At 41.1% G+C, this 25,512-nt stretch overlaps 1 protein-coding gene across 2 annotated transcripts in view; it reads left to right on the forward strand.

Annotated features, from left to right (window-relative positions):
- Nucleotides 1-7,029: 7,029 nt before the first annotated feature.
- Nucleotides 7,030-25,512, forward strand: part of svil (supervillin) — a 154,935-nt gene continuing 136,452 nt past the window's right edge. For both annotated transcript variants that reach the window (XM_016994262.2, XM_008112362.3), the window contains exon 1: nucleotides 7,030-7,290. The gene's annotated coding sequence lies outside the window, so the exon portion shown is untranslated. The remainder of the gene's footprint in view (nucleotides 7,291-25,512) is intronic.

Genomic DNA, 25,512 nt, shown 5'->3' on the forward strand with positions numbered 1-25,512 from the left:
GCAGATATGGGAGTCACACTGTGTTGGATTGATGGAGGATGCTGGAGAGACTCAGCGGCTCAGATCTCATATAGTTGGGCATAGCAAGTCTACACGTGGCTTTCTCATCACCACTTGGCACTCACATTATTACTGTGATAGTCCCCTCCCATTGCCATTGTATTGATAGTAGAGAGCAGAGGGGAAGTACATAGTCAGACACAGACTCTGCTTCCCCTCTGCTCTCTACTATCAATACAATGGCACTGGGAGGGGACTATCACAGTAATAATGCAAGTGCCAAGTGGTGATGAGAAAGACTTTTGCTGAGACCAACCAGTATTGTCTGGAAATCTCAGGGGATGATATCAAACATCTTGTCTCACTATTGGAACATATGTTTCTCCAATCGCCTCTGCTCTCCACCAGTAATGGGATAGCCAAGGTGGTTGTGGGGAAATATCACAGTCAGCTATGGGTTTGATCATTGCAGAGGGAGGCAGAGACTATAAACCACCACTATGACACAAATACACAAGTATTTGGATGTTGACCTATACATGTGTAATAGTACTTGCATCAATAGGCAATAGTCATCATATGTATTCATAGAATCATAGAGTGGGAAGAGACCATATGGACCATCTAGTCCAACCCCCTGCCATGAAGGAAAAGCACAATCAAAGTACTCCTGAGAGACGGACATCCAGCCTCTGTTTAAAAGCTTCCAAGGAAGGAGCTTCCTTGTTGTTTGATGTCATGTTGGCAGGTGGACTTGAGTTGGTGATATTTACACCATAACTGGTGCTAGAGCACGTGACTAATGAAGGAAAAAACACAGCAGTCATATTGAAACAAATGGCATCTCCATAACATATGTGACTACGGCTTGTGCCAATAGTGTGTAGGCGGGAGTGCTTCCAGCATCAGAATGAGAAGAGATACATCTTTGAATGGACAACTTCGAAATAAAAGCCTCAACACTCCTCCAAGATAGTGACATGAGGCCCTATACTGAGAACAAGCATTAACTAGCAGTTCTTTATCTTATTGCTTACAGATAAATTCAAAGACATAGCCATGTTAGTCTGAAATATCTGTATGCAAAGGGGATCTTGTAGCACCTTTGATGCTTGCAGATGGAAGCTGGTTTTGATAAGAAAAGCAGACAGCGCCCTAAACCCAGCTGTCTCTTGGGTGAAGTACTTCACTGAACAATGTGTGTTGTTTAACCAGGTTTGTGGCTTTTAAGCAGAAGAGGAATAGCTGTTCTTCAAGGCTTGTTTGACCTGTGAATGTCTTACATCGTCAAGGAGTTGCACACAAAGGTGTAGCTATGGAGCATCTGGTAAAGTGAGGTCACTGTTCCTCTAAATGAGAATTGTGCCTCCCATGAAACTACTACAAAGCTGTCAGTTTTGCTAAACTCCATGGTTTGATTAGATGATTCTTGGCTGGACTGGATCATGTTGGGTGAGTTGCCTCACTATATTACATAGTTATGGGGATGAAAGGGAGCTAGGTAGAAAAAATGCAATACGTGTGGATGATGGGAATTTGATAAACAAGTCATATCTGCTTATACTTCCATAGCATAATGCTATGGAATCATGTGAGTGGTAGTTCACAAGACATTTAACCTTTTCTGTCAAAAGGTGCTGGTGCCTCACCAAGCTACAACTTTTATGATTCCATAGCAGTTAAAGCAACAACAAGTTGCCTTAATTCTACACTATAGATGCACCCCCAGAGAAAGAAAAACCAATCGCTCTAGAAACTCTAAGCTACCCAGGCAACTGCCTCCTTGGAGCCAGCCTAAGGAGTTTAGCCTACATGCCAGTGTCTCATATTGATCCAGCTGTATGGGTCATACGATGCTGATATATAAACATACAGTATTTGAAGCGCAACAGGGCATAAGAGCATTTATGAGGATGGACTACGTGCAAGTGCTATTTAGCAGCCTCCATATGGCTGCTGTCACATTTAAACTGACCCTTATTTGGGGCAAAATGAATGTAACATTTGCAACTAAACTTTGATATGCCTTTGAAATATTTTTGTTGGCTGGAATAAAAATTACAGCCATGAATGGCACTCACCTGGTAACATGATCATATCCATAAAATTTGGGATTCATTAAACTTTATGCATATAATTCATTCCAGAATAAATCATGGCAATCATTTGGTAAAGCTGCTAGGGGCAGAATGGATTTCAGGCTACAAGACTGATATAATAGGTGCAACTTGCAAGTAACTGGATTTTTTTTATTGTGGCCTCAATGATTTTCTTCTTCTTCACCATGTTGGCATATTTATTTACTGCTCCAGATGGTAAAAAAGAGGTATCAATGCTCATAATTCTTTTCCCTCATTAATGACAACATATTATAGAGCAAGCAAGTTTAGGAAGAAAATCTCCCAAAGGTATTTTAATAAAAAGATAATTAGAATAAATCTCCCTTTTTGGAGCAGATGTACATTCACAGAACTGGAACATGCATCCCCCAATGTGGAACATTTCAGGTATATAGCGTTCAATGTGTGCATTTGATTTGACCATGTCAGGTGGACATTATGGAAGCTGTAAATTGATTTGAGTGTTGGACTAAGACTCGGAAAATCAAGGTTTGAATCCCCATTGAGTCATGCACAAGTCACTCTCTCATCCTCAGAGTAAGACAATGGTAAACCTCTTCTGAACAAATCCTGCCAAGAAAACCCTGTGTTAGGTTTACTTTAAGGTTGCCATAGGTTGGAAATGACTAACTGAAACATAACACCTGCAGATGGGTCCTTTTCATGCTTTAGAGAAAATTTCCACGAAATTCAGAAAGTTGTTTTTAAGAATAGAGTTATATACTGAAGTTATCTGTATCAGAGATCCAGAATTGCATTTTACCATCGCTCAGTTACAGATGACTTCAGCATGTGGTTATACTTATTAATTTTTTTAAAAGTCGTCCAGTTAATTCTGTTGCTTCATAAGCAAATAAAATTGCATGATATGTTGTATGTAAGCACAATGAGTTAGCTGTGCATGGTTTCCTTAAATACAAGCCAGCCTCCTGCTTCTTCCTTGTTCTCAAAATTACACTTTCCTGCTACAGGCCTGGGTTAAGAGCCCTGCCAGAAGGTTGCATGAAAATGCAATAAACCCATAATGTTCTTAGCACCATTGTGGATCGCAAGTTCAACAATCACATTCAAACCATCTCCTAACAGAACTACGGCCTTAAGTCAGACACTTTGCTATAGCACACTGCCTTTTTGTTAAATGTATTTGTTTAAACGCAGATTGAAACTCCAGTTAAGTTCACTCTAAAGGACTACAGTTTATGGGATTTCACGGACATGTTAATAAATATTGTTGAGTTTGAACTATAAGTGTATTTGCAGTATATATTATCTGAACACATGATGCAGCCACTTTTATGAAGACTAATAAATAGAGAGTGATGACTCCGCCAGGAACCTATGTATGTTTCCTTGAGTGCCTTAATGGATATAAGATAGGATATAACACCAATAAATAGAGACAGCATGGCGTAGTGGTTTGAAGATGCCAGGACAACAAGGTAAAATTCTCTGCTCTGCCGGAAAATCCACTGGGTGATACTCTCTCAGGCTAAAAGGAAGGCAGAGGCAAACATCGGACCACAGTCTGACCAAGTGTCACCGTAAGTTCAAGTAGACTTGAATGCTAATAACAACAACATGCAATAAATGAAATGGATACTAAAATACGTATTTTGATATACTGTACAATGTGTAATATCGTTACAAATTTAAATGATATAAAACTACACTATATGTCTCGATCTAGTTGTGAAAAATTAAACGTTCATACCCTCCAACTGTCCTAATTTGGCAGGGGCCATCCCAGTTTAATTCTCTATCATTCTACTTCATCATCTGATGAAGAAGACCAGTCTACAAAAGCTAATGCTGGAAGCCACCTTGTATCCCATGCTGGGAGAAATTTAACTTTAAAAACCTTCTCCCTCTCAAGGTGCATCTACACCAGTGGTTCTCAACCTGTGGGTTCCCAGATGTTTTGGCCTACAACTCCCAGAAATGCCAGCCAGTTTCCAGCTGTTAGGATTTCTGGGCGTTGAAGGCCAAAACATCTGGGGACCCACAGGTTGAGAACCGCAGCTCTACACTATAGAATGCATGCAGTTTAATACTTTAACTGCCATGGCTCAATGCTATGGAATCATGAGAGTTGTAGTTTGATGAGTCCCCACCAGCACTCTTTGTCAGAGAAAGCTTGTAAATGCACAACTTCCATGATTCCATAGCACTGAGTCATTGTTGACGAGCTATGATGACCCTCCTCCAAAAGATCTATAGTTCGCTAAGGACTCCATAATAAATTTATTATTTTTTCTTATTTTTAAAATCTTTTTTGAACTTTTGCTAGTTTGAAGTATCACAGTATTTTCACGATAGCAATGAAAATGGTGTCAAACTGCATTAAATCTGCAATCCAGACTTGGCTACTTGAGGCAGCAGCCTCATTCTACCTGCAGAAAGGAGTAACAATGTAGGATTAATGCCATTTTTGAATAAAAACATGCAGCCCATCACAATTTCTCCAGTTCTGAGATGAATGCTCCTCAAGCAAGACCCAAAAAACCCTCCTTCTACAACATTGCTTCTATTGATTGTTCTTCTAAATTGTTGTTATATTTATTGATTTGTACCCTGTTTTTCTCCAGGACCAAGATCCAAACCTTAAAACAATTAAAAACCTACCAAATATAATATTAAAATAGAATTAAACATACAGTTATTAAAACTAGTCATTTAAAATCACATTGAACAAGTAAAAACGGTTAAAACTATTGAAACACCATACGCCACTCCCTGGTTCCTTCTTTAAAACCTTCTGCTTTAAAAGTCTGCCCAAATAAAAAGGGTTTTAGCTGGCTGTCAGAAGGACATCACATAAAGGGAATTCCAGATCTCATCTGGTGCTCCTGCAGGGTGTTTTCCATAGTGAAAGGAAAGCAATTAGGGCGGCAGTTTGCTGCTTGTGAAGCACCAGTAAAAGAGGAAATGAATCATACACATAAATTATTTTGATGAATTTGCATAACCTTTGCACTCGTTGAAACAGGTAACAAAGTCTGTTCCTGAGCGTTTTGGTGCCAGAAATGAATGCACAAAGGATAAAATAGGATAAAATAGGGATAGGCTCTCTTACTGCTACACTGGCAAAGCTGAAATTGCAAATGCTCTTTTTAAAGCACTCTCTGTGCACCTTGTTTAAAGTGCTTTGTAATATACGAGGTTGCTGGTTTTATTTATTTGGGTCTCGTGCCACCGTATTCGTCAGCAACTTGGCAGCAGCACAGCCCCCTGACTCACAGAATTTGCCCCCCCACAGCCATCAGTACTTTAAAAGAGAAACAATTATAAGTGGACTGCAAAGAAAGTCAATGTGAATGGAAACAGTGCAAGAAGAGCACTGTTAAGAAACGATACAGACAAAACCTTAAGTTTGTGACTACTAAGTTTTTGTCTGGGTGTCATACATGGGTGTTAATTTGTTATCCGGTGCAAGCTGCTACAATAAAAACTAGTAACAATGAAGAAATACAGAGCAACAACAATCCAGAATACTTAAAATGTCGAACAAATGCAGTTTGATACTCCATATCAGTGATTCCCAATGGCACCTATTAGGACACGGGAGCGGGGCCCAAAGTGGGTGCTACCGCCCCCTGGTGGGCACTGCAGCGATCCAGGGGGGCGGTGATGGAACCTATTAGGCCAGGGGAGGGGAGGGGCCTCTTTCCAAGTGCAGGAGACAGGGCTGAGCACCTGAGGTGTCTGTTAGGACACAGGGGGTGGAGCTAGAGGAATGGGTGTGCCTTCTTCCCAAGAGCCTGAGACAGGGCTGAGCCTCTATACCTCTCCTGAGAGGCCTTTAGGACTAAAGGGCGGGGCTAAGGACGGGGTGGGGCCTCTTCCAAAAAGCGCGAGACAGGGCTGAGCCTCTGTATACCTCCCCTGAGGCGCTTGTTAAAACACGGGGATGGTGTCCTGTGGACAGGCGCCACAGGACAGAGATAGAAGCTCAGCCCTGCCTCAGAGCTCGTAACTCCACCCATCCCAGTCCTGGCCACCCATTTGTGGCCTCGCCCACCTCCCTCTCCCCCTCCCAGCCCTGCATCTTGGACTGGGGAGAGGCTCAGCCCCACCTACTTGAGCAGGAGCCACGCCCCCTTTCCAAGGGGGTGCTGAGTAATATTTTTTCTGTAAAGGGGGTGGCAGGCCAAATAAGTTTGGGAACCACCACTCTACACTGTAGAATTAATGCAGTATGACACCACACCACTTTAGTTGGCAAGGCACATTTTATGTACAGATATTCCCCGTAGCGCTGAGCTGCTGAACTTGCAGACCGAAAGGTCCCAGGTTCAAATCCTGGGAGCGGAATGAGCACCCGCTGTTAGCCCCAGCTCCTGCCAACCTAGCAGTTCGAAAACATGCCAATGTGAGTAGATCATTAGGTACCGCTCCGGCGGGAAGGTAACAGCGCTCCATGCAGTCATGCCGGCCACATGACCTTGGAGGTGTCTCTGGACAATGCCGGCTCTTTGGCTTAGAAATGGAGATGAGCACCAACCCCCAGAGTCAGACATGAGTGGACTTAACGTCAGGGGAAAACCTTTACCTTTACCTCATTCCCCGTACTAGGGAGGCTCAGTGAGAGCTTAATGCAGTTGCACTGCCCTGGCTCAATGCTATGCACCATTCCATAAGCACTGAGCCAGGGCATTTTAAAGCGGTATCAAATTGCATTAATTCTACAGCGTAGGCCCAATGCATGGGCTGAGCTCTGCTTGAAAGGAGCGAAAGGAAGGAGGCCGAGAAAGTGTGCCTCCCCGCCGAGGCCAGCAAGCAGGCAACCCAGCAAGCCCTCCCCTTCCGTCCCAAGTTTAGTTATTGAGACAGCGCGGGGACGGGCGCGCATGCGCACGAGGGAGAGAGGAAAATAGAGAAAGAGGCGAAGGCGAAGCAAGCCAAGCCGGCGGCTGCCCCGCTAGCAGCTGCGCCTGTCTGGCGCGAGCCGACCCTCCCCACTGGGCATGCGCAGGCGCCCCTCCGCCAGCTGCTTGCTCTCCTCGCCTGTTTAGCAGAGGCGCACAGAAGGAGGCGGCAGCGGCAGAAGCAGCAAAAGCGGTCGGAGGCAACTTTCTCCTTTGTTGGGGGAAACTTGCGCGCTCTCGTTCTCCAGCTGGAAACATTTGCAAAGGCAGGTGGCGACCGTGGCTTCTTCCCTAACAGTGAGGAGGTAAGGAAGAAAAAGAACCCCCTTTTTTGCTACTTTTGGAGCCCCAGGGAAGTCCTTTGCAGCAGCTTCTTGCCCTTTGCAGAGGCTGCATGTTAGGGGGACTCCTGCTTGAGCTCTAGGGGTGCTTTGGGAGTTGTAGTCCACAGCGAAGGAACTTTTCTCCTTCACCTTGGGGCAGTTTGTTTATCTTTCCTCGCGCACTGGGGGATTCTGGGAGTTGTAGTCCACTACGAAGGAACTTTTCTCCTTCACCTTGGGACGGTTTGGATATCTCTCCTTGAGTCCTGGGGAATTCTGGGAGTTGTAGTCCACAGCGAAGGAACTTTTCTCCACCACCTTGGGACAGCTTGCATATCTTTCCTTGAGCACTGGGGGGTTCTGGGAGTTGTAGTCCATAGCGAATGCACTTTTCTCCACCACCTTGGGGCAGTTTATCTTGAGCACTGGGGGATTATGGGAGTTGTAGTTCACGACAATGGGACTTTTCTCTTTCACGTTGGGACAGTTTGGATGTCTTTCCTTGAGCCCTGGGGGATTCTGGGAGTTGTAGTCCACGACGAAGGAACTTTTCTCTTTCACCTTGGGACATTTTGGATATCTCTCCTTGAGCATTGAGGGATTCTGGGAGTTGTAGTCCACGACAAAGGAGCTTTTCTGCTTGTGTCTTAAGGAGGCTGCCTTCCTGGGGCCCTTCTCCTTGAGCCCCAGGGGAGTTTGGGATCTGTAGTCCACAACTAAGGGACATTTGTCCCTGAGTTTCTTGTCTCTCTTGTGAAAGGGACAGATGGGCAATCTGGGCTTGGCAAAGAGGAGCTAAAGGTCACTTCTCTCCTTTAGTTTTCCTCTCCTTTCATTTTTGGGCAAACTTTGGCCTCCAGGTGTTTTGGACTCCAACTCCCACAATTCCTAACAACCGGTAGGCTGTTAGGAATTGTGGGAGTTGAAGTCCAAAACACCTGGAGGGCCAAAGTTTGTCCATGCCTGATCTATGCTGTTAGATTCCTGCAGTTTGACACAACTTTAACTGCTGTGCCTCAACGCCATGACATTATGGAAGTTGTAGTTTTACAAGCTCTTTAGTCTCCTCTGTTAAAGAGAGCTGGTGACTCACCAAACTACTGCTCCCAGGAATACATAGCCTTAAACCATGGCAGTTAAAGTGGTGTCCCAAATCATAATAATTCTCTTGTTCCAATCGTGTTTGCAATCCATAGGTACTCACTTTCCTGGGATCTTTAGATATTGAGGTAGTTATAAATAAATGAAGGGTCTACGCATCCTGATTTTGAAAGCTAAGCAGGTCAATCCTGGTCATTACTTGGATGGGAGGTCATCATTTGACACCCCATCCAGATATACTATATTTTGGAGGAAAGGACTTCCAAAACCACCTCTGAGTAATCATAGTAATCCCCATAAGTTGACAGGCAACTCAAAGGCATATACATAATCATCAATGAGTAAATAAATAAGGTGCACACAATATTTCGTAACCTAACCCGCTGTTTTTAAAAGTTCAGCCTTGAAAGCAAAGCTGTTTGGAAGTGATCAGCTTAAGTCCCAAGAGAAGTATGAGGTCCATATGAAAAGAGGTCTTTGCCAGTAAAAAAAAGATTACTTCTTGGCTCTAGGGCTGCAGCGCTTGTTGTGAACTTAGATCTCCATTTTAATTGCATTTGCAACAGGCGTCTTGTTAGCAGAGCAACACTAGCACATCTATTTTGGTGTCTATTGATACCTTGCTTCTAACTCGTGGAGTAGATCCCAATTTACTTTTATAAAGAAACTTTTGTTTCAAGATGCACAGATCCCAGACTTCAAAAGCATCCATTGATGCTCCCCTTCAGTTTTGTTTAGCCCTTAAACTTCTGTCTGTTTGCTGACTATTTTGCTATTAACTAGTGAGTTTGGCTTTGAGATGCATTAAGACGTCTGCTGATAATTTCCATTCAGAGGCTTGTGAGGTTTTAACCAAAGCTTTTTCATGTTTCCGCAAATGTCTAATCCAAGTTAAGTCTTACTTCTGGAAAGCTACCTAGATATTTTGTCTCGTTTGACAGTTTTCTTTTCTCTGTGTTGTCTTTTAAAACATGCTGCCTAATTATTAGTGGCTTTCTATTATTCATTTGTTCAGTGTAGCAAATAATGTTGTGCTGTTTGTCAGTATTGGGTGGGGACTAAGGCTGAAGAGCTGCTTTTCAGGGACAAATCTTTGTAGAACGATATTGCACTTATGCCATGTGTTTCATTTTGCAGTTTAGTTTGCTTAATTTAACATATATTCCCCTTGACATTTGGTAGGCCAAATCCCATGGAATTCTACTGACTTAGACTGCAAACATACTTAGGAATAAATCTTGTTTGAAGTAATTGGGATGTCATTCTGAGCAGACATGTATAGGATTGCATATTTCTTAATGTTAGTCTTCATTTAAGACAACTTCAGTAGTATTTCCAAGTCAAATGTTGTTCAGATTGTAGTGTTGTAGCCTTATCATAACCATGCACACTTAAGTAAATCCCATTGGGAATTCCAAGGCTGTCACTTTCAATATATACTTGTGGCTAAGTATCACTGAACTTATTGGGAGTTTGTGGTAGACATCCCTTGGGTTGCTCTGCATCTTTGTTTTGCACTATAGACAAAATGGGTTTTGCAAAGAGTCCACAATCCAAAGCTATAGAATGCAATACATATTTGTTTTCTTTGCTTGTTATAGCTTCAATCAATTATTGAAATTGAAAAACCTTCCTTCACTTATCAAGTTTTATTGATGACCTCACCAAACAATTTCCAAAACAAACACTGCTCCCTCACTCTGACGATTTGTAATATGTTTGATGGCTTTGTCAATACAATTCATGCCAAATGCTTTATAGTCTGAAAAGAATGGAGTCACCTTCCAAGGTTATGTATTCAAAGATTTGCAAAGCACCTCTGACAAACATTTATTTACGTAAAAGTGTTTGAAATCTTTCCCTTCCTAATTCCAAAGTAATTAATAGTAAGCACCTACCCAGAAATAAAATGGTGGTGGTGGTTTGCTTTTAAGTCATTTCAAACTATGGTGGCCCTAAGATAAACCCAATGTTTGTTCAGATGGTGTTTGCCTTTCCTTCCTCTGAAGCTGAGAGAATATGACTTGCTTAAGGTAGCTCAGTGGGTTTCTGTGGGCGAGGGGATTCAAACATTGTTCTGGCCTACTACATCATTTTGGCACTAAGATTGAATGGGAGGAGAATCATTGACCTTCTTAATGTTTAGCCAGCAACTCTCACCAACCCTTGTAGAGAGAGGTTATGGTGTAGGATTGTGGGACATTCAAATATTTGGGTCTTAGATTCCCGTTGCTGCTGTAAGAGTCCCTGCTGAGCTAGAGTCTGAAAGAGAAGGATTCCTAACACTAGTGAGCTCAGGGCAGAGATTAAATTTCAACTTCTTAATTTGTAGCTCTTTTCCTGTTCTGTAGCTGTGATACATCACCAGCGGTAACTGTTGACTGAAAAGGCCTCTATCTCAACCCTGGAAGAACAGGATGACCTTAGCTTTTGATAGAAAGTAAAAACAAGAGACAAAGAAACCTCTTTGTTGTAAACTGTTAAGAGTATCTGCACAGCCTGCATGGTGTCACTCTACTAAGATCTCTTGGTCACCAAATCTTCAGCAGTGTTAAGGAAGTGGTCAGAGCAGCCAGTGCTGTAAATACAAATGCATAGAGCTCTGCTAGTTGTACCCCAAAGCAAAGTCCCTTTTTGTAAGTACAAGTTGACTATCCCTTATCTCAAAAGTTTAGGACCAAAAGTGTTTTGGATTTTAGATATTTTTCCTCCCAGATTTCTGTATAATGAGGTATCTAGGAAATGGGACTCAAGGCTAAACACAAAATTCATTTATGTTCATATACAGCTTTTATGCATAGCCTGAAAATAATTTTGCATACTTTCTAATTCTTTTGCGAATAACACTGAACATTCAGTTTTAGATTTTGGAGCATTTTGGATTTCTGGATTATGGAATACTCAATCTATATTTAATTTCAGTATCAAAGAAACATTCCAGAGCATGGGCTTGATGGACTCTTCTGTTGGCCAAATGCAGAGAAAGATCTCTTAAGCCCAATCTCGACATAAGATAAGTCTTGCAGAAATCTTGATGGCTTCCCTATATTTAAGGGATGTCTTCTTAGTGTTGTAAAACAGCTGGCATTTTCTGTTTTGGAGTGGAAGTCATGCAACCCTCCAGATGTTGTTGGATCATAACTTTCATTTGTTTTGACTGTGTATTCACAGTAGGGCTGTGATCCCACCTCTGTTTTGTTTGCATCTCTGTAGCTTAAGAATGGTTGTTTTTGTGTGACTTCAAGTCATCTCTGACATGCTAACCCTACCATGGGGTTTTCATGGCAAGATTTGTTCAGAGTGGATTTGCCTTTGCTTCCTTTTGAGGCGGAGACAGTGTGGGTTACCATGGCTGAAGTTTCAGAATACAAGTGAGAAAATTGAATGGCTGAAGTTGCCCTCCAAAAACACAAATATTGGTTCAGCGGAGTAGGTGTAATTCCTAACTTAAAGACATTGTTTTTTTTTAAGAGCAAAGTATTTTCAGAGGTGTGATAGCAGCAGCAATGGTGGCTTTCCATTGTTCATGTTTCAATGGACTATGTGGTAATAGTTTGTTTTACAGCTCCATTCCATCCCATTGTCACTTTTCTTTAAATCAGGAAACTGATGCGTTCAGATCAATCCCTGTGGACTCAGACTGTAAATCTGATCACAGACAATTGCAGTAATTAATCAATTACAGATTGCAGCCATAGTAGAAAAAAGCTTGGTTAGAGAGTTGATATATGTCTTATTTTCCACGTGTTCAATGTAACTGATATTTAGTTAAATGTTGGTGATTGTTGCAAAAGCAAGAGGCTATTAGTTGCCAGAGAGGAGGATGGTGGAAAAAGGAAACTTACTGAAGCCTTTCCAAACATCCTTTTAAAAAAATGTTTTGCTGCAACCTGTGAAGGAGATTTTCATCTTGTGACTGTTTCATGTTTCATCTCTGGGGGCTGTGTGAACACTTCCTGATTGCTCCACATTATTGGTGCTAGAATTTAGCTCTGGATGGAACAGAACTGGGCGTCAGGTTACTGTTCTGTCCCATGATAATATCCTGTTTGTTTTTAATGTCTCTGTTGTTTTTGCAGTAGAATGTTTGGACTTTTACAATGACTTGCAAATATTAAATTTAGACCAAGGTGTAGAAAGCGTTGCAAGACAAAGTGTTTGAATAAACTGAGCATTGGGTAGTATCAAAGAAGGAGTTTTAACATACGCAACAGCTAGAGCTACTATGCAGCCAATGTTCTTCAATTGTAAGCTGGTTCTTATTCTCTCTCCCACCCCTCTTCTAGATTTTGAAGAATTATTCTTAAATCATTTTCTAAACTGTAGTGATTTTAATCTTGGTGATGTTGAATGTATGTTTAATCTGTTGAGATACTATATGTGGGATTGCACTTTTAATTACACTTGTTTAATTACAGCTAGTAAATCATGCCTTCAAGGCTTAGAATGCATCTTGTTAGTTGGAATCTGGGAGGCAAGCTTTTTTTTTTGGTAGGCATTTCAATGAAATTCTGAGGCAGCCTAATGTTGGAAACCAATGCAGAAAAACCACCATGTTCTGGCTGTGAACGTTTGTGAAAATCTGCCTGGCCATGTTTGAAAATAGGATGTTGGGTTAGATGACTACTTTTGTCCTGTCTAATGAAACAGTTTACACATGGTGCAGAAATCAAGGACCTTTTTAGAGGAGAATACTGTCTTTCCTAGTATACTGTAACCTTTTTTCTTAGGAGCCTCCGGTGGCGTAGTGGACTAAAGCCTCGTGACTTGAAGGTTGGATTGCTGACCTGAAAGCTGCCAGGTTCAAATCCCACCCGGGGAGAGTGCGGATGAGCACCCTCTATCAGCTCCAGCTCCATGCGGGGACATGAGAGAAGCCTCCCATAAGGATGGTAAAAACATCAAAACATTCGGGCGTCCTCTGGGCAACGTCCTTGCAGACTGCCAATTCTCTCACTCCAGAAGCGACTCAAGTTGCTCCTGACACGGGGGGAAAAAACAACCTTTGTTCTTGATAGCATGTCTGAACTGTGCAGATTACTCAAACAGTGGAAGCTGCCTTGGTTTATCCAGTCCCATGTGGTCTCCACTAGTGATGGGAAACCTCTTCCAGCCCAGAACCGAATCCAGTTTCTCAGGTGCCATATCCTAATTGTACAAAAGGCCCAAACTACAGTCATATTTTAGCTTACATCTCTTACTTGCAGCAAAAAAACCTTAGCCCTACTGGGAGATGAAGCCTATCCAGAAGCACCAGATCCTGTTTGATTTGAAGCTAAGCAGGTTCAGCCCTAGTTAGCACTGGGTAGGAGACCACCAGGTGCTTTAGGCAATATTTCAGAGGAAGGAACTGACAAAACCACCTCTGGGTATTCCTTGCCCAAGAAACCCCTATTAAATTTTTGGGCTTGTCATAAGTCAATAGGCAAATTGAAGGCATATAGACACACACACCTCTGGACCTGCCAGGGATTGAATCTGAGACCTCCTGCATGAAAAGCTCTGGCCCTGAGCTCTGGCTCTACCCACTGTTTTGAAATTTCAAGTCAAGGAGATGACTTGACCCCAGTATTATTTCAAACTAGACACGTTTTCCAAACAAAGAGTTGGCCTCAGCTCTAATCGCCCTGGATATTTCTGCACTCTCTTATCACAGTTATTGTGCAACAGATGTTCTGCTGAAAGCTGATTTTAAACCTTCCAAATCTTAATAAGAAAATATTACTGCCCACATGTGACAGGGATTGAAGGATTCTGTCTGATGGCACTGATAATATTCAAAAGGAGAAATGCTACCCATGAGATTGCATAAGGGTTCATGGTTTTGTTTTATTTTAAAAAAATATGTACTGCATTCTTCAAAAAAGAAAGATAGAAATGAAATGACAGACCTCACATCCTGCCCAAGCTTTTAAGGCACAAGGACAATACTGTAATCTTATTTGGATTTTTGTGTGTCCTGGCCCAGGATTACAATCTTACATGTGGATTGTTCAAGTACATTTCTTAAGTATAGCATTTTAGCTGAAGTATCTCTAGCGAGAGTGGAGAGCTGTTATCTTAATAGAGTGAAATTATATCTTTCTGAGCAGCAGAATATCCCTTGGTAAGTGGAGGATCGGAATGAAAGATTTGTACTTGGAAAAAGCAGCATTTAGATGTTATATACCAGGAAAGGTTGTAGCTGTAGATCAATTTACAGCATTGGTCAGAAACAACAAAGGGCTAATTTATTTTTTCCAAATTCAAATATGTTGATAATTCTTTTTTCTGATACCTGATAGCTGTCATTGGTAGTATTTTCAACCCATCCATCCTTTAAGTGCCTGTGTGATATTGACTGGCCAAAAGTTCACATATTGAAAATTGTGATCAGGTGAAGGTTTGAACCTGGGTTTCTGTCTCCAAGCACAGCACTCTCCATCATGGTAATGCTTATCCTATTTACCCATGTATAAGTCAGCCTCATGTATAAGTGGAGAGCAGATTTCGGGGCCAAAATTATTGCTAAGTCATTGGTTATTCAGAGAGGGGAAAGCACCAATTCCACCTCATTGGGCCAGTTGCCCCTGACATTTCTCCACCCAGACATTCAGAAAGGCCAGAAGTGGCCCTTGGCAGAGGGAGTGGAGTCATTCCCTCTTTTAGGTTTTTCCAGGACAGACTAACCTCTTGCCCTTCACCACTCTACTCAGAGAAGGGAATGGTTCCTGTTTTTAAAAGAGTTGTGGTATATTATTTATTTATTTATTTATTTATTTACAGCATTTATATTCCGCCCTTCTCACCCCGAAGGGTACTCAGGGCGGATCACATTACACATATAGGCAAACATTCAATGCCTTTTAACATAGAACAAAGACAAACAAACATAGGCTCCGAGCGGGCCTCGAACTCATGACCTCCTGGTCAGAGTGATTCATTGCAGTGATTCATTGCAGCTGCTCTCCAGCCTGCGCCACAGCCCGGGCCCACATTGCGCCCGGGCCCATATTACTCACATTGACCCATGGATAAGTTGACCCAGGCTTTTTGGGTTGATTTTTGAAATAAAATATTTAGACCTATGCATGATTATATATGGTAGTTTGTACCTGACAGTTTTAGACATGTCTTAACATTACCTGGGACTCTAAACGTGCAAAACCTACTCCAACCTCAAGTGGATACATCTAGTTATTTCAAGTCAATAAATATATGTGAACTGATAATCAGAAAATGGAATTTAAAAGCATTCTGAGAGTTATACCGCTGTCTTTAGTATTTGGTATGGAAACTGTTTGTTTGACAATCTGCCCTTGTAGCCTCTATTGTTTGGTCAGAAGTAAGGAGCAGCTGTCCTGCATGCGCCCGGCTTGTGTTTGGCTGCTTTTGCTTCATGGTGTATGTGTGTGCGCGTGTAAACGTGTAGCATTATTTTGGATTACATTGCAGGCTGCTCAAAAGTGCCTTGCATTTCCCAGCTGTTTCACAGTTTTTCTCTGCCCAGCCCCTGTCAGCTGTTTTCTCACTACAGATTGCAGCTATGTTGCATCTTGTTTTTTATATATATAATCTAGTTTGGTGTTCCTGATAAACACTCCTGTTGATCTTTAGTTCAAAATAATCATAATTATTACATTATTATTATTTATTTCTTGTATTTTGAATATGTGCGTGCATTAAGAGTTGAGCATTTGACTAGTCAAAATAGTTGCTCAATTGAAGTAGTTTTCATTAGTGAGTTGAGTAACCTTATGTTGTCATATATGGTAAGTTATTCAGTAGTGTTTATGTTGCAACTCTGCATGAGGCCCCATGATGTCTCTGTTCTAAACGTCAAAGCCTACAAAATGTGCAAAACAAAATCAATCTCCTGCTTAGATGAGGATATTGAGTTTACTAAGGACTCAGGTATAGAACTATATAGAAATTAACCAGTAACACCTTTCCTTTTAAAAATCGATCTGTGGTTTGTGTTGGTGAGGAAACAGGTTCAGTTCCTTAGGGCAACAGCCTTTAATGTCTCCTATGATACTGCAACTCCCACAATTTCTAACAGCCAGAAGTTCCCAAATACCAGGAAAGAGACATTCAGCAGATGTTATTTATCCCTAGAAGTACAGGTATAGTATACCCAAATTAGCAATGATTATGAACATTTCTTCTTTAACAAAATTTGACATGGAGGCAGAAATTGAATGGAATAATAGAGATAGATTCTTATGTCTGCTGAAATAGGTGGAACTGCTTTGCTTTTCTGTAATGTTTTCATTCAAAAGTAAGCTATGTTCACATGTGGGGAAAAAATGATCAGGCCTGATAAGCCCTGCACAAGGGAAAACTAGAATGTAGAACGCTTTAGAGACCACCTGAAAGTGTCATCCAAAATGTGTCAAGGGATGACTTTTTCTTTCATCAGCTTCCACTTTTCTTCTGAGGAACTTGCAAAACCACCCATGAGTATTCATTGCCTAAGAAATTCTTGTGGTCTCCATAAGTTCACAAGTAATGTGCAAGGACATATACACAAGTGATATATGTACAAATACAACTAATACAAAATACAAGGAGATTTTTTTGTTCTTTGTCTTGGGGTATGAGCTGATCTATGCAGAATTTGCTTATTTTTTATTTCTATTTTTTTATTTCTACCATATACCTGATTCTCCTAAAACATACACATTGCACGAAACATTCTGCAGGAAAGTCCATCAAATGTTTTCCAGATATATCTAGATTTAAGAAATTGACATAGACATTCCCAGGCAGGCCTGAAGAGTCAAGTCAGCCTAAGTGGTTATTTTGTTAAGACATAATACTGTTGTTTTGCTTTTATCAGATTTATCAGGGCATTTCTGTTATAGAAACAGGTTTATAAGCACCATTTCAAGAAGGGCTTTATGGCAAATATCATATTAGTAATTAAAGCTAGAGTCACATTGTATCTCCCTAGTTGATTTTTCCCCCTGTGAATCAGACCCTACACACACACCCCTCCCCTGCTGCATCTGTTTATGTGCTTTTAAACAACTATTATTTAATTTCTGCAATTATGAACAATTGTTGCCAGGAAACTTTCCCCCCAAATACATTTAATGGATATCTGTGTGTGTGTGTGTGTGTGTGTGTGTGTATACACACACACACACACACACATATACATGTACAAGAAGAAATAAGAGAGAATTCCTGGAAATGAGCATGCATCCTGCAGATGCAAACACAGATTCCTAGCAAACGATTCCTCACAAATCAGGAAGTAATACCAGGAACATGCTTCTTTTATCTTTCTGAATTTTATGAGTTTTCCTTGGAGAGTTTTAGTCATTGTTTAGAATAGTATACTATCTGCTGTGCATGGTTCATGTTGAGGAAAATTCTCCTCTTAACCAAAGTTTGCGAAGCAAATTCACATCCTACTTTCAAACTTTGATCAAGGTTAAGGGTATGTGTGCATGTCTATTGAGCAAGGCAGGAAAAAAAGGTAAAGGTTTCTCCTGACGTTAAGTCCAGTCATTTCTGACTCTAGGGGTTGGTGCTCATCTCCATTTCTAAGTTGAAGAGCCGGCGTTGTCCGTAGACACCTCCAAGGTCATGTGGCCAGCATGACTGCATGGAGCGCCGTTACCTTCCCGCTGGAGCGGTACTTATTGATCTACTCACATTGGCATGTTTTCGAACTGCTAGGTTGACAGGAGCTGGAGCTAACAGCGGCTGCTCACGCCGCTCCCGGGGCTTGAACCTGGGACCTTTCGGTCTCCAGCTCAGTGCTTTAACGCACTTCGCCACCAAAGTTAATTTTATGTAGTTCCAACTCAAAACTGTGATTATGGGTGTCATGCCTCTGCAAGATTTCTCACTGTTTATTCCTGTTAAGCCCTCAGTTAGTTAGAGGAGACTAGTATTTTTTGTATAGTTTGTGGGGTTAGTCTAGATAGACTCTTCCTCCTTGTATTTGAAACCTCCCTCACCCTATCCTTTTAAGACTCTTCTCAGGAGCGGAGCCTTAGCCAAGTCCTTTCTAGCTCCTTGAGGAGTCAGGCAGTGTGGTATTCGAAGGTGAAGAGTAAGAAAAGTGGAAGAACCACAAAATAGAATGGCACCAGTCACATCAAAGCCACACAAGTCACATAAGTTACATCAATGCCATATAAAAGTAAAGACACAAAGTAAAGCCACGTCAGAGATATAACAGATTGAGATCCAATTGAAACCATATTAAAGTGACATCCAGTCAGAACTGTGATTGTGTTTCAAGGACTTTTATTCCCCCACACAAAGATTGGCAGTAAAACTCTTGAGGAGAGGAAGTATGAGATCAGTTATTTAATAAATTGTTGTTTTTACTTTAAATGTATAGCATTCAATCTGTTCCCTGCATCACAGACACCTTCCAAATAAATAACTAATGCGGGGGCAGAACAATGGGTGGACTCCTATGTTTACTAAATATACTTGAATGTTAATTTCTGCCTTTTCTAACTGGCAGAAAAGGAAATGATCTGGGTTGATTTTCCAACTCCCTTTTTAAAGAAGGAAGAGGAAGGAAAACATCACCTGCTGCTACCCAGATTGTGGGATCAGATGGCAGAAGGCAACCCTGTTGTTGGGTGATTTTCTTCTCTTTGTTCTTGCTCCATCTCTACACCATTCCTTCCTTTTCTTTTCGAAGGCTGCTTAATGTCATTTCCTCATATTGAGGTAAGGCTTTTTTAAACAAACAAACAACACAACACAGTTCTGTGCTAACATATCTCTTTAAAGAACACATTTTAATTAGTGTCGAACATAAAATTAGTAGAAAAGAGAGAGAGAGAGCATTGTGTTAGGGAAGAATATAATAAGGATGGCAGCTTTTACAGCAAACATTGCATGTCCATAAACTGCAGTTACCAGGTATGTGTGTGAAAGAGGGGAAGGCAAAAAGAAACTTCAAGACTTCTGCTTTTGGATGTGTTGATGTGGTTTTCCTTCTCCCTGATGTATGTCTAATGTAGACCTTGAACTTGGCTCTTTAATTTGGCATGTGTGGGCAATGCCTGGAGATATTTTAGTGACAGATCATGACACCTTCCGTCAGATGGTAGAACAGCACCATAGCTACAAGAAACATGTCAACAAAACATCTTCCAACTATGTCCTTTATGTTATAAATTAAGCTTGAGGAATAGTTTAAGATGCCTTTTGAATAGCATAGGTATAGGTTTAAATAAGACCATCACAGAGTAACTGTTTCCTCTATCAGAGATTAATTCCAGGAAATACGCCGGCTTTTCATATTCTCCATCCCAACCTCATCACTTTTGCTTTGCATGTGGAAACATTCAGGCTGAATCTTTTGCATTTTTGTTATAAAGATTTCTCAAAGTAGAAGGGCTATAGAAAACAGCAAGGCTTCTATATGAGATGCTAGAGATCTGTGTCTTTTATTCAAAATGAACTAGTGATTTTACCTGGCTGAATATGTAGTAGCATGGTATGTTCATAAATTTTTTTCGTCTGAACTGGATTTGAATAACAACTTCTTTTAATAGGATCCTTGCCCTCTTTGTATGGACCTTTCCTAGGTGTCTTCATTTTCTGCATATTTCAACCTATTTGTTGTAATGTGTGAACTCTTAAGACCCTTCTACACTGCCATATAAAATTCAGATTATCTGCTTTGAATTGGATTATATGACAGTGTAGACTCATTTAATCCAGCTCAAAGCAGATAAAGTGGATTATCTACTTTGATAATCAGGATAATATGGCAGTGTAGAAGGGGCATTAGATACAACTATAGTGCTACTCTCATCATTCCTGCAATTGGTTATGTTGACTAAGGCTGATAGGAATTATGATCCAAAATCTGGTTCTTCATTCCTGTTCTACTCTTGTATATTGTTAAGGAATATATTGATCAGTTCTGTGTTTTGAATTATTCACAATAGATTTCTTCTGCCTCTTGTAGGACTTGTTTGTACTTGTTCTCTTTTTCTTTCTTTTTTTCTTTGGAAGAGAGTCAAGGTACAAATTAATTGTTATGGTTGAGCCTTCGGGCTCCGGTAATAGAAGAAGGGGTCATAAGACTCCTCGAGAGTCAGACTCTTTCGAGGAGCGTGAAAGAAAACGGCTCCGGGATTTGTTTACAGACCCGACAGATGAGGACTCATTTGAGGGTTTTTCTGAGGGTTTGGAGGAAGAGATGGCCAGCTCGGAGGAGGACGACATGGAATGGACTCGTGTGAGGGAGGATTTGGGTGTTGGGGAAACAGGCAATGAAAGCATGGGAGGTGATTGGCGGGTTGCAGGATCAGACCCATGGACTGGCTGGAGGGATGGAGCGGGATCCACAGCTGGGGATGCTGTGGGGCGTAGTCAAAGGTGCTTAAGCTCTGATGAGGATGATGATGTTGGGGCACCTGGAATTGGGATGGCAGCTGACAGTGATGATGAGCTTGAACTGGGATAAATTGGGGTTTGGGACCAATGTCTAATTGCGTTGGGCAAGGTAATCTGGACGGACGCTTGGGCTTTTGTTGGGGAACTTCCTGAAGACGGGTGTGATTCGTTACTGGATACCTTGGACCTCCGTAGTCTTTTTGACGGGTAATATCTACTCGCACTGGATTGACACGGGACTGACTGACTTCGATTCTGGATTATCCCTTCTGCTGGCTTTCGGTGAGACCCTTGGATTTCTAGACGACTACGCTTGGCTATTGATCTCTGGACCGGATTGGGACCCTGCTGACTGCCGTTACCCTGACTGCTGTGCCTGGACCTGGATATCGTTGGCCGCTGAACCGTTTAAGCTCAAACTGAGCTGTTTTTGTTTACTTATCACACTGAAGTCAAGTGTTTGCCCTGTTCTTTGTTTCCTACGGGCGTTTTTAGTTCTGTAACCTCAATAAACTGAGTTTTGTTTTACTCGCTGGCGTTCTGTCTGTGACATTAATGTTGGATTCTTTAAGTAGTGTAATATTCTGATTTCACAATAGAGGCGATCACACAAGAAATCTCAGGTATATGTTGTGTAGATCCAGTAATATTAATAAAAAGGCAGGAGAGTGTATTGAACCTTCTATAAGTAATAAATAATACAATAGTAATAATAAATTCACAGGCATAAGGGAGGATAAAGCATGGACTTATAGTTACTTTCCATCGTTGATGCTCCTTCCCCTTAACATTTGTGAATGGGCTGCTGTCCCTGACATTTTGCAGTTTCTGACTTGATTGCAACATTGTGAAGATATAATGTTGTAAATTGGGGGTGGTAATTTTCCAAAGCAGCTTTTCCAAAATACCTTTCTTCGATTTGAGGTCCCACCCAGAAATCAGACACTCCAGAAACAGACTTCTTGTGAGTTGAAAGCATTTAGTCAAACAGCAACAAGGATGGCTTTTTCTGCTTTTCACTTCTGCTACCATGTAATCTTTGAAATAGTGTAAATGCACAATACCAATGTAATGGATGGCTTCAGTGGTGTGGTGCAAAAGTAAAATTCCCAACCTTTTTTTGACCAGGGACCACTTTGACCAGGGTCCACTTGACTGGGGACCAATTTGACCAGGGACCATGCTCCAACATTCGTACCAAAAGAGTTACGAATCTGTTTTTATTCAACTTTAGATTCAGCTTGGTTATTTGGGGTGCTGATTCAGAAAATTGCATTGGATAGCCCACATCAGCTCTAGTTTCTGAAACAACATATGCCACCCAGTAGTCACCATCTGCTTTCCCACAGAAAACCATATTTAATAATCCAGAGCTGATGTGGTCTATCCAATGCAATGGTCAGCTCTGCGGAAAAGATCAGAAATTAAATTAATAAAATAAAATAAAGAAAGAAGGAGGAGGTTGGCGGATCAGATTTTCATTCTCATGATCCACTGCTGGGCCACGGCCCACAGGATGAGCATCACTGCTCTAAATGCTCCAAAAGCTGCTCTGTTTTTGTTGAATTTGAGTGTGTTAACTTTCCATACTGTAAGTTTGTTTCTCTGGATTTCTTCTTGGATGCCTTTAAGGCCTAAGTGATAGTACGGTGAACCTGTCAAAGGGTTTTCTTGGTGAGAATGCTGAGAGCCTGTTGTTGATGTATGCCTTCAAGTCATGTCCTCCTTCCAGCAACCCTAAGGTGAGCTGTGAAAGGGTTTTCTTGGAAAGATCTGTTTAGAGGAAATATCTTTTGCTTTCCTCTAAACCCCAGAGTGTGACTTGCCCAAGGTCACTAAATGGATTTTCATGGCTGAGTGGAGATTTGAATCCTGGTTTCCAGAGCTGAAGTTGAAAGGTGCAACCAGTATACTACACTGCCTCTCATATATGCATATATGTATGTTAGAGGTATTTTCTGAAATATGGTGAACACTCCATAGAGAGCCATGAATCTTGCATGAGAACCTGAGCCCTCAGTGGTGCATATCCCTCTTCATCAAACCCCCAGTGATTGGGTTTGCACCTCTCTTGAGTATTTAGGCTTTTCACAAAATTCTCCTGATGACAATATTCACATGGGATACATGTATTTTCAGTTTTTATAATATACAGCCAGTTTCTTGTATTCTATTTCTTTGCCACATTCTGGTGTGACAGATAAGGGCTGTGCTGATAAACAGGAGTTGGCTTCCATTATGTTATGCAGGATGAACTAATTTGCATGCAATTAGTGAGGTTGTCTGGCAGAATGTAAACCCTGGTTTCGCTCAAATCAATTTTTGTTACCTGCATGTTTAAGTTCTACTTTATTAATACATCTCCTTTGATTAATGATGGGAGGCTGCCCTATGTCAAATCACACTATCAGTGTAGTGCATCCTTTGTAGCCTAGAAATTTTGAGTGACTATAAATAATGTTGTATCAGTCCCAACAGCCTTTTAGGCCTTTTAAAGGGTAGGGTGGGGTTGACTTCCACTTGTGATCTATACCAAATGTGAGGAATCTTTTTTGAGCCTGATGAGCTGAAAGGATTCAGTGTAAGGGTCCTTGAAGAAGCTGCGTTCTTCTGATGGACAGGATTTAATGCAAAAGGATAGGAATAAAATTCCATGCACATTTTAGCTTAAAGCACTCACTACTCATAACTAAACCTGAGAAAAGGCATTTCAAGATTTTAGAATGGGGTAAAATCCAGCACAAAAGCAGAGAAACAATCAGTCAGTGTTATTTTTGGGAAGTGGGCAATGTGGACAACTCTGAATCCAGATTCTAGGTGCATGGAGCTGGAAGGACTGAGATTTCCAGTCGTTGTTTACAGCAGTGGTTCTCAACCTCTGGGTCCCCAGATGTTTTTGCCTTCAGCTCCCAAGAATCCTAACAGCTGGTAAACTGACTGGGATTTCTGGGAGTTGTAGGCCAAAACACCTGGGGACCCACAGGTTGAGAACCACTGGTCTGCAGTAACAGGCACCGTATTTCCAGTTTCCTACTCCCATCTGTGAATGCCAAGTATTAAACCCTCTGTATACATGCAAGCAAAAATTTACTACTTAACTATGGCTTGACCCCTTAAAACTCGATATGCATGAGTTTTATGGGGGGAATTTCTCTGCTAGTAAAATTATGTGAATAAGGTAAATAAACCAGTGAGATGGTATAGTTTGAGTGCTGGACTACGATTCTACAAACCAGAGTTTAAATTTACATTCAGCCACAGAAAATCACAAAGTGACCTTGGACAAAATTTCTTCTCTGTCTCAGAGGAAGGCAAAGGCAAACCTTTTCTGAGCAAATCTTGCCAAGAAAACCCCATGATGGAGTTGCCATAAATCTGAAATTACTTGAAGGCACACAACAACAATGTTATCTGAATCTGTGCTATCATTTTATGGCCCAGATTATAGCATTTGGGGATCTTGTTGAGGTATTTAAGATTATGCCTTTGATCAAAGTTTTGCAATGAATCAAACAGCTCATGCCATCAGGCATGTATGCGCACTCTCTCACATAATACATCAATACAACAATGAACCGATGAGAGCAAAACAACATTTCAAGCACAAAGCAAATGAGTTCAGAGGTGCAGGAGTATTAAATGACAGCCATGAGTTAAGCAGCTGATGTGCTCCAACATGCAAAAATAACTTCTCTGAACCTGTTGCTCACTCTGTTTGTCTTTGTTGCTGATAAATGTTGATTGTGATTTGCATAACACCTCTCTGTTTAGAACTGCAAGAGGTTCCTTCAGATCACCTTGTAGATATTGTAGTTCTGAATCCAACAGATTCACTCTGGATTTCTTAAGATGAAGTTAAGTAGTCATAGTCAATTTGTGGAGTGACCTGAATCCCATTAAAAATGATATAATGATACCATGATCCATGTTTCACATTTAAGCTGGTTTGTGTTGAATGAGATAGATTTGCATTTAGTTTATTGAATCAATGAGAAAAGTGGAGGGAAAGTCTGACCCTAGCTCCATAGCCTTAGGTGGACATCCATCTCTCATCCTCATCTTAGCATGTCATAGATTTCTGTTTTCCATTCTGTTCATGGTCCTTGTAACATCTATTAGTCACCAGAGAATCAAGAACTTAATTTTTTATCATGTTTTATTGGATCACTTTTTGCTAGAGAATGTCACCAAGTCTTAGCATATTGGACATAGACAACATCTGGGGAAACTGGAGGCTTTTAAATGTCCTTGGACTGTACTTCCTATCAGCCTCAGTAAATCCTGGCCAGTATTCGGGGCAGGATGGGAGAAACATTTCAGTAAGTCTAGAAGATTATAGCTTTCCTATCCCTGCAATAGATTGTCAGTGAAATGAGCTATGTATCTGTGTATTTTAGTACATTAACCTGAGAGGGAGGGGTTGTTTTAGAGTCCTCACAATTATAGCAAAGAAAAGACAAATACTGCTTGCATAGTATTTTCATCTAATTGCACATAAATTTGGCAGTGAGCCTATATGTATGTGTATAGACACAGATACACATTTGTTGTTCAGTAGATTTATAAATTGACATTTTTCCATCTTAGAGTACAAAGCAATTTACATACAGTTTTGAAATAGCTTCCTATCCAGGCAATGAATATACAGTACTACTTGAAACTACTTCACTTCAGAGAGATTGCCAGATCATATCTAGGGGACTTGAGGAAGAAATTATTTCTCTTTAAAATATATAT

The sequence above is a fragment of the Anolis carolinensis genome, chromosome 6 (genome assembly GCF_035594765.1).
Source record: "Anolis carolinensis isolate JA03-04 chromosome 6, rAnoCar3.1.pri, whole genome shotgun sequence".
NCBI lineage: Eukaryota > Metazoa > Chordata > Lepidosauria > Squamata > Dactyloidae > Anolis > Anolis carolinensis.